Source organism: Rhinopithecus bieti, unplaced genomic scaffold (assembly GCF_001698545.2).
Source record: "Rhinopithecus bieti isolate Rb0 unplaced genomic scaffold, ASM169854v2 scaffold_3906, whole genome shotgun sequence".
Taxonomy (NCBI): domain Eukaryota; kingdom Metazoa; phylum Chordata; class Mammalia; order Primates; family Cercopithecidae; genus Rhinopithecus; species Rhinopithecus bieti.
Genome location: NW_016804230.1, coordinates 645,236 through 656,062, shown reverse-complemented (window position 1 = coordinate 656,062; position 10,827 = coordinate 645,236).

Here is a 10,827-nt window from a genome sequence, read left to right as displayed (position 1 = left end):
ATATTTATATATATATATATATATATATTCTTTTTTTTGAGACAAAGTCTCACTCTGTCACCCAGGCTGGAGGTCAATGGCGCAATCTTGGCTCACTACAACCTCCACCCTCCAGGTTCAAGCAATTCTCCTGCCTCAGCCTCCCGAGTGGCTGGGATTATAGGTGCCTACCACTGCACTGGCTAATTTTTGTATTTTTAGTAGAGACAGAGTTTCATCATGTTGGTCTTGAACTCCTGACCTCAGGTGATCTGTTCGCCTCAGCCTCCCAAATAAAAATTATATTTTAAAATTTATTAGTGATGCAAATGCATAAAATCTAAGTAGCTCAGCAGTGCTCCCATACCATCATGTGGATGCAAAGACGCCCCTAGGAGAACAATGCCCATTCCAGTACTTCCTATCACATCTGCTTTCATTATTAGTAGTACCATTAATCTGCAGTTTACGGGTAGAAACATTTTAAGGTGATTGTCGATTTTATGAGGAAAGTTTAGACATAGTTCAAATCATCTGTAAATTCATTTAACTGGGCATACAGGCTCTGCCAAACAGATCCAGAACAGGGAACCCCACACTGCCTGGAGAAATTTGCCCTGCAGACAGGCCAGGTAACGGTGCCTATGTCAATTTTTCTAGAAATTACCAGTAAATATCTTCTAGCCCATGTGCACAGTCTGGGTGTGTGTGGCCCAGCACACTGCAGCAGCTGAAATGGGTTGCATCAGGCAGGGTTTGGTGAGGAAAATGGAAACCACTTGAGATCCTCCATTGTGAACGGAAATGGCTGTAACAGGTGGAATTTAAAGCTTTCACCTGTTGGAAGGCTGGGGTGCAAGGGTCAAGGAGGCCACCAGAAATTATCTCAGCTGCTCATAGCACCAAAGCAGGGGATCCTCAAAAGCTGCCATCAACTGCCACTGGCTTCCCTTTCTCCTTCATCTTCCAAATCTCATATGAGTGCCCCTCCTTGGCTGACTCCACCCAGGCCTTGAGGAAGGGGATTGCAGGAAGTGGCAGTTGTAGGCTCCTCGCCGGCAGCCATGCAGAAAAGAATGTGGGGCAGTGAAGCCAAGTCACCAACAGGCAATCCAGCACAGCTGACACCTTTGCCACCTCTGATCCCTACACCCGTACCAAACCTCCAAACGGCCACAGCAGCAGTGTGCTGTGTCTTGCACAATGCAGCCATCCCTCACGCCATCAGTGTAAATTCAATCCCTCCTCAAAAAGAGAAGATGTAAAGGCCGGTCAACTAGGTATCCCCCTCTGGAGAACGTTCATCCCACTTCCAGCTGAGTCACGACCCCCGTTGGAGATCCTGTAACATGTGCTTCATACTAGAAAGGAGTGGACAGAGAGATAAGAGAGAACTGAGTAAATATATACAAATACACGATAAAGCAAGGACGAATTCACACAGAGCTCTTACAGCCCTGGTGGGTCTTGACAACCTTCTTTTCATGTCCCTCACCGCAGCCCACACCTTGGCTGATCATGGTTCGTTACCTGGCAGGGTGACCCAAACCTTCGTTCCTGAAGGAGCTAAATCATGACCTATATTGGATTGCTGTATCCTTCCACTCGCTCTTACCATGTACTACCACAAAGAGGCACCCCATGTTCCAGACACGTTCTTCTCCGGGTCCAAGCACCCAGCCAGTGTGGAAGTTCTCTGCTTTGCTCACTGGACAGTGACGTCATGGATCCAAAGCAGCCCAGTGCCATTCACAAATTAACTTCCACGAAGCAATTGTCATATTTCTTCCTTAGGAACCAAGACTTTGATGAAAACAAGCAGGGACCATGACTGTGGAACCAGAAGCAGACATTGCAAGAAGGGCCTTAGCAATCACAGAAAGGAGCCCTCTATGCAGCCACCTCTTAGTTCTCAGACCCAGGTGTCCTGGCCCTAGGAGAAACTGCATCCAATCATGGTCATGTTCAAGGCATACATGGATCCTTAAGGCAGGACTCCAGACCCTTAGCTAGTGCTGTTCCCAAGGCTCAACAGGCCTTCTCAAGTTCTCTGGAGCCAGCGGCTCTGGGTGGGGGGCACAGTGAGACCCATGTGTGTCATGAGAATGAGCCGGCTTCTGTTTCTTGTCAGATCACTGCTAAGTGAGAAAGCACTTAAAACACCCATGCATGGTGGCACTAAGAAATAGCAAACAGGGAAGGCAAATTGTATTCAGAAAGATGTCCAGCCGGGTGTGGTGGCTCAGGCCTGTACTCCCAGCACTTTGGGAGGTCAAGGCAGGTGGGTCACCTGAGGTCAGGAGTTCGAGACCAGCCTGGCCAACATGGTGAAACCCCATCTCTACTAAAAATACAAAAATTAGCCGGGTGTGGTAACACCCTCCTGTAGTCCCACCTACTCAGAAGTCTGAGGCAGGAGAATCACTTGAACCTGGAAGGCAGAGGTTGCAGTGAGCCGAGATTATGCCACTGCACTCCGGCACTCCAGCTCAGGTGACGGAGCGAGACTCCATGTCAGAGGAAAAAAAAAATGTCTGTTGCAGGGCAGATAGTCACTGTGCTTTCTGCACTTTCCATGACATAAGGAGGCGGGTGGCTGAGTGGTCTTCCAGTGGCCCAGTGTCTGTCTGCTGGAGCAAGCTAGGCCCCCACCACAGGGCAGCGGGATCAGCTTCAAGAGAGAATTCCTGTTGTCGGCCCCTCTGACTCAGCTTCCACAGCTCTTGCTCCGGGAAGTCTTCTGGCCTGGCCTGATGTCCCACTCCGAGTGAGACTCCACACCCCCGCTTGGTACTCCAAAGCTCCCTGGGCTGGCTAGCTCATTCATTCCTTTGTTGTTAGTTAATTTAGTCAAGGGAGATCCAGCTCCAGCCTTGGAGGAGCTCCCAGCCCGGGTCCATCCCACGCTGTAGTGTTCTCACTGCCAAACTGTGAGCTCCTTGCTGCAAGGGGCTGAAGCTAATTTCCTCTATCACCCCGTGAAGGGAACAGTGCCCAGCACAAGCTGCCAAATGGAGGAAGTGCTCCTCCCCTGGCCACTGGTGTAGGCAACAGCCTGCCACAGAGGGGCCAAGGCAGTGTCACCAGTGTCCATAGCGGAGTTCCCTGTGTTCTGCACCCCCTCCTCACCACTCAAGATCCCAGCAAACAGCAGAGGAAAAATCCTTCTCTACGTTTCTGCCTCTGGGCCTAGAATGTTCTGGAATGTTCTTCCCTCTGCTTCCTGTCTTCTTCCCCCATGCAGAGCCAAAGGTCTTCCTGGCCTACTGGGTCTCTGACTGCAAACAAGCAGACATTTCAAGACAATGGCCTGGGCTGGTGGGCTGGTGGTGGCATGAAGCGTAGGGGCTCACGGGGGAAGACCTGGCTTCTTTACAGCCTCCTTAGTTGTGTTGGATTTGAAAATGTCTGGTCCACCCTCAGAGAATCTTGGTCTCCAAGTTAATATTAGGTCACTCCCACCCCAGGCCCACCGTCCCCCAGACCCCACCAGAGGCAACTCTTAACACACAGACGTTTGGCTCTGTCCAGAGGTTCCTGCAGAGTTGTGTTCATGCAAGCATATGCGTAAGAAACTACTGTCCTGCCAGTTTTTCAAGGAGAGAGAATGTTGTGTATAGTTTGGGCCCTTTGACTTCCTTATCAGCCTATCTTGGAGATTGTTCATATCGCCATATTTGGAGCTGACTCATATTTTTTCCCATGGCTATACAACATTCCGTTGTATAGGAATACTATGATTTAATTTAATTAACAATTCCTCTCTTGATGGATAATTAGGCTTTTTTGGTCTTGGGCTACCATACAAATTCTGCAGGGAATATCCTGATAAATGAGTTTTTCTTCCCAATGACATACCTGTAGAGTAAGTTCCCAGGAAATGAATCACTGATTGAAATGCTCTGTGCATTTTAGATTTTAGATCAGCCAAATTGCTTTACCCAGAATTTGCGCCAAATGTTCTCCCAATGGTAGAATATAAGTACTTTCCTCCCATACACTAAAAATGCTACACATCATCAAAGTTTTGCCTTTCCTAACCTGATAGATTAAAACTCTGGTACACTTGTTTTAATTTGCATTTTTTAGATTAGTGAATGAGGTAGAATAACTTTTCACACATTTACTGGCTATTTGTGCTGCCTTTTCTGTGACCTGACTATACATGTTTGTCTCTTTTCTTGTTAGGATTTTGATTTATTTCATATTATCAAGTAAATTATCCCTTTATTCATCATAGTACTGCAGTTGTTCCTTCAAATTTTGATCTTTTCTTATTTTGTTTTATGTTGAAAATATTTGCTTGAGCAGGGTTTCAAAACTTTATTTCGTAGTGGAGATGGTCAAACCTTTAAAACTTCTGGATTTTGTGTCTTGCTTTAAAAGTCCTTCCTCAATGTAAAGTTAAATTTTTAGGCATTTGGTATTTCTTTTCATTTTTTTAGAGTTCTTTTGGGTTTTTTTGTTTGTTTGTTTTCTTTTTTTTTTTTTGCACTAAAGGTTTGATCCATATGTAATTTGCTTTGGTTTTGAGGTGAGCTAGGGATCCAGGTTTACTTATTTATTTGTTTATTTTATTTTTCTGCATGGCTACTGAGTTGAATAAATCTCTTCTTCCATGGGTTTGATATGCCACCTACTTCAAGTCCTATATTTGTATATACACTTGGATTCTTTTCCAGACATTTATTTGTTTATGTTCTTTTTTTCTGTTTATCCTTGTGCCAGACACACACTTCTAACTACTGTAACCTTTCTATTTGTATAGTAGGGTTAGTTCTCCCTTATTATATTCCTTTTAAGACATTTTCTGGCTGTTTTTACATGTTCCCTCCCGTCCCAAAGTGAACTTTAGAATTAGCTCAGAACTTTAGAATGACATTCATTAGAACCTTGGGATTGCATTGGAGTCATAGATTCATAGAGAGAGACCTGATGTCTTCATTGTAAGAGTCTTGCAGCCGGGCGCAGTGGCTCACGCCTGTAATCCCAGCACTTTGGGAGGTCAAGGCAGGCGAAATCACCTGAGGTTGGGAGTTCCAGACCAGCCTGACCAACATGGAGAAACCCCATCTCTACTAAAAATATAAAATTAGCCGGGTGTGGTGGTGCATGCCTGTAGTCTGAGCTACTCAGGAGGCTGAGGCAGGAGAATCGCTTGAGCCCAGGAGGCAGAGGTTGTGGTGAGCCGAGATGGCGCCATTGCACTCCAGCCTGGGCAACAAGAGTGACACTCCGTCTCAAAAAAAAAAAAAAAAAGTCTTGCATCCAATATGATATGCTTTTTATTATTCAGGTCTTTGACCTTCAGATATTAAAGTCTTCTTACTTTAAACTCATATGCAGATAATTTTTGTGGCTTTTATCAAGTGATTCATGTATTGGCAGCATGCTATGAGTTGAAGCCTCAGGACACAGGGAGCAGTGCTTGCCCCAACACAGCCTCTATTCTGTTGTGGAAGAGAGACCAGAGATAAACACGTAATATAGTAACAGGAAGTGATAACCACTATGGGGAAAACACAGTCGAGGAAGGCGACAGATAGTCTCAGGACTGTTTCAGAGAGTGGGCCTCTCTGAGGGAGATCTTGCAGGGTCTAGGCTGTTCCAGACGAAAGGACGATGCGTGCAAAGGCCCTGGGTCCTGCCAGTGTGGCTGGAGTGCAGTGAGAGAAGACAATCTCGTAGAAAACGGGATTGGGGGTAGTGAGGGCTGGGCCCTGCAGGGTCCTGTTGGCCATCCTCTGGCTGTTGAATGTTTTCTAAGAGAAATGGGAAGATTTGGAGTGGTTTTTCACAAGAGAATGTCATCATCTGATGTCCATTTTTAAAATATTCCTTCGGCTGCTCCATGGGGAATGAACTGCAATGAGGCCACCTTAGGCCTCCTTGCACATTGCCCTACACAGGAGACCAAAGCCCAGTGGAGATGAAGCCCAGCTCCCCCCATGCTCTCAGTACCTGCGCAACAGCTAAATACACACAGCCAAAGACAGGCAAACCCCAGCAACTGGCCACCCACTTAGTTCATGGCAATGGGCTTCCCCCGAGCCCCTGAAGCTCCAAGGTGCCTGCCTTCACACAGACAGATGGTTGAGGTTGAGTCTCACCTGCCCATCTCTCCCCATCCTCACTCTCAGCAGTGATGGTCCTGCTTCACCAAGGACACAGAGGCGATAGAAGAGAGTTTCCACAGGCTGCGTGCATCCACCAGCCTCGCCCACAGCCTGCTTGCTCACCTGTGACCACTCCTGAAGGTCTGGTGGGCATCTTCAGCCCTGCATGCCCAAGCCTCGCTGCTGGTCCTTCTACCTCTCATCCAAAACCCACGCCTCCCATGGCCTTGCCATTCCCCTCACTGACCAGGGCCTGGGCTTCCAATTACTCACCTCAATATCTTGGAGTCAACTTTAACTCCTCTGAGACCCCATGACCTGGAAATTCTGCCAGCTCTCCCTCCAAAATACATCCAGGATCTGGCCACTTCCCATCACCCTCACAGCACACACTCCCATCGCCCTCAGCATAGTCCTCCCAACTGTCTCCCCACTCTGTTCCTCCAATCCCAGCAAGGCTCCTGCCTGTCTCAGAGGGAAAGCCCAAGTCCTCACAAAGGCTCGCAGGGCTGAGGCATCTCTGACCCTGTCCCTCCATGGTGACTTCCATTCGCCACGTCACTATGTCCCACTCTGCCCTAGGGCCCGTGCACTCGCTGCCCCCTCTGCCCGAAACATTCTCTCCATAGACACTTGTGTGCCAATGCCCCCAGCTCTTTCAAGGCTGCACTGAAATGTCTCCTGCTCATTGAGGCTTACGTACCTCGGTCACCCTATATAAAATGACAGTCGGCACTCCAATCTGCTTAGGCTGTTTTACTTCGTCTTCATCACCTTCTACCACACTGCATAAATTACAAACACGTCATGGTGATTGTTTAATTTCTCCCCACCCTGCAAGAATGTACACTCCTCGGAGTGGGAATCCTAAGGACCGAGAACAGAGCTTGCTCTTAGGAGGAGCTCCGTAACTATTTGCTGAATGAGGAAACAAGTGAATCATAATTACAGTTTACAAAGAGTCAACACCAGGAAAGAAACAGGGTTATCAGATGTCGCTTCTGCTCTCAAGAAGCTCACAGTCCACATAGGAAGAGGATCTTGGCAATGAGGACACTGCATGCCTTTGCAGAGTGACTCCACTGGGCCTCAGGAGACCCCATCGGCCAGAGCCCGACTCGCCGCTGCCAATGGCAATGGGTCCCTGATGGGACAGAGGTGGACCATGAAGAGTGGGCTGGAGCAGAGACGAGGCCACCTGTCACCTGCCCACTGCCTCCACGTCCTCAAAGCTTCCCTTAGCTCCTATAGCTGCCCAACTTTTCCTTGGAAAATGGCTCCTTAGATGAACCCAAGCAAAAAAAAAAAAAAAAAAAAAAAAAAAAAAGGCTATGTATAGAAGAGAGGAGTCACAGGCAATGGGTTCTCAAAGGTATAAAATAGGGACTTTATGAGCATCTCAAGCATCTCAAGCCCAGGTCAGGCCATGTTGGACTTAAGCATGAGTAGATGATGATGTAGTCATTGGTGAGGGAGGAGCTGAAAGATCGCATATGGACCAATGGAAGACTGCACCCCAAAATATCACCCAGAGCCTCCTCACCTCCCTCAGTGGTCATCCACTCACTCATGTCCTCTCAAGAAGCCCACTCACTAGTGGGCAGGGAGAAACCACTGAGCCACCGTTTACAGCATCGTGTGAGATGTGCTGCAATTTGGGGAAGTTAACAGGAAACAGAAAATGAGTTTAAATTTTCCATGCCAGCTTATTTTGATTAGCAAAGACTTCCTGGGGTAAAGCACTGCAAAGGCTTCAGAGGGGGTCTCCAGGTCTAGCAGGAAAATCGTGCTGGGTTGATTGAAAAGTCTGTCCTGGACACAGGAAGGGGGTGGGGATATGGAAAACTTGGAACATTTAAAAAGAAAGATTTTTTTAAAAAAAAATAACTCCTCAAAGTGACTGAGCAGAAACATATTAAAATCTAAAAGGCAATTCAATGGAAAATTATCTGACATTATGTTGGCAATGGATCTTTTAAAATGAGATATATTACAAATAACAGGCTTAACAGCCAAATACGACCTGCCTAATCTGCCTGAAGAGGAGTTTTATTCCTCTTATTCCAACAGACCACGTGCTCTCTTAATAGAGGCTGAAGGTCCCCCAGGGGCCGCCTTCACGGAGAGATGGGCTGACTCCACGTTCTGTCCGCACCAATTTAATTTGGAGGGTCATTTCATAACTGAGGACTTCTAGCGTCCCTTTAAGGTCAAATATTAACTCACAAGGGCAGGAAGATGAGTTAGCACAAGTTTTCAGGGAAGCAATTTGGCAATTTGTATCAAGAGCCTTTGTAATAACCCACTGATATTGCTTCTGCAAAATCCCACAGAGGCGTGGGTAAAGACGTACACACTAAAATATTCATCAAGCATTCTTGTCATAGCGTGAAATTGAAACAATCCAGATGTGGGAAATAGTGAAATAGTAAATTTGCATATTGATGGAATATTATGAAATGATGAAAATGTTTACAAAAGCTGTTTTAAAGGTGCACAGAAGTGTTTCCAAAATAACACTGAACTAAAATCAGAGTGCAAAATTGTATTTAAAGTATGGTTCAGTTAACAAGAGCAAGAAAGCAAGTTTAAAATACTGGAAAGAAAATCTTGGTAGTGTTAACGGTGAATGGAAGAATTGTGGGTGAGTTTTCTGCATTGTTACACTTTTGATTTTTCTAATGTATTACAATGAGCACAGTATCAGATAAAACAATTAAAAACTTGTTTTAAAAAATGAAAAAGTAGAAAGGGTGTTTCTACTCTTCAGAAGTGGGAGCCCGCACTATAAAGGGAAAGCAAGGTAGCTCCCAATTCTTTACCTGGACATCAGCCTAGTTCCCCGGGCTCCACAAAGCCAGGTGTAAAGGAAACGGGCGGCTCCAGCCTGAGGGGCAGCCACTGGGAGTGTGCCCCAGCCCTCACTGGCCCTGCAGCTTGGAATAATGAGCCAGGACCTGGAGAGGGAAGCAATGGTCCAGAGATGCTCAGCTGGGCACAGCAGAGCACAGAAAACCATGCAGCTCCTGCCCCCCAGGCCCCACGGCACCCCGTCTTACAGAGGCAATCCAGAGTGGGGGCAGGAGCTGGGTCTGGATTGTCAGGTCAGCTTTGAACGTTCTTTGCCACCTTCCCTCCCTGGCACCTTGGACCGGTTAATCAACCGTCTCTGTGCCTCAGTACCATCATCTGCATTTTGGGAATGATAGTAGTTCCTAACTCAGGGGATTGCAGAGACCTTGCACGTAGTAAGTGCTCAGTTAACATTAGCTTTACTTTTAGTCAGCAAGGTCACTAGCTGAGGGAGTGGAGGTGACACCGTCAAACACCACTAACATCACATTCGTCCAAGGTCAGTCTGCTGGGGCATTCGTCCATCCTGGCTAGAGACCCCAAGCGTCAGTCTGCAGGCTGTGCTGGGCTGGTGGCCCCAGAGTCACCTGGGAACCTTCTGAAAACCGTAATGTCCCATCCCCTTGCCCAGAGGCCTCAGTTCAGGAGCTCTGAGAGGACCTGGGAATCTGCATTGTAATAACACTCCCATGTGATTCTAGCTTGCATCCTGCCTTGACTAAGTCCTGCCTTAGTCCATTTTGGACAAACTGGGTGTCTTAGAAACAACAAAACTGTATTTCTCACAGCTCTGGAGGCTGGGGAGTCCAAGATCCAGACACCAGCAGATGGTGTGTGGTGAGGGCCCACTTTCTGGTTCATAGAAAGCACCTTCTAGCTGTAATGGCAGAAGGAGCGAGGGGTCTCTCTGTGGCCTCTTTCATAAGGGCACTAATCCCATTCATGAAGCCTCCACCCTAAGGCCTTAATCACTTCCCAAAGGCCCCACCTCATGATACCACCACACTGGGGTTAGGACTCAACATATGGATTTTTTAGGGACACAAACATCCAGGCCATAGCAGGGGCCACTGACTTCCAGGGTGTCCGCCCTTCTTGGAACAGAAGCCCATGTTAGGATGAGCTTTAAGCACTGTGTTCCAGTGAGCAGCTGCCGTTTCTGTTACAGGCGTCCCTCTCCTTCCCTCTCCTTTCTCATCCTGCACTGCCTGCAGTCCTGAGTCCAAGGTTTGCCTTCTCTTCCACGTGCAGAGAAGTAACCCGTCGTTGTCAGCAGGTCCCAGGGTTCACTGTGCTCCATTGTTCAACACAGTCAAAGAAACGCACCCACAACACTTCACTTCATCAAGAAGGAGCCAAGCCTTCCTGCGTCTCTGCTGTCTGAGTGCATCCATCTGAAGATCACCGTAAGCACTACTAACGGGATCAACAAACAAGGGTTCTGGTGCACTCCAGCCCAGGAGCCCCCACCCTCATCGCGTATCACCTCCCCACTTCAGCCGGCTTCCCATGATATTTCCACACTGCTGACAGAGCAAGTTCCTCCCGTGGGAGCCGCTGATTCCTCTGCACAGGACGAGTACCAGGCACGGCATCTTACTAAGCTGCCTATGTTGTCACTCAGTCAAACCCTGCATTTGCCCCTCCATCAAGGTTAGAGGGTTAGCGTTCCTATCGGAAGGCTTGAAAAGTCATTTGACCCAGGAGATTTCGAGACACTAAAACCATCTGTCCTCAGAAGATCAGGCAGCAGTTACTAAGCCTCATGCACTATCCATGTACAGAGTGCCTGATTCCAAGGACAGGGCACTGCAGCTGCCCTCCTTGGGCTGGGCTGGAGGGGAGGGAGACACCTAAACAAATACTCCTGCCATCTGCA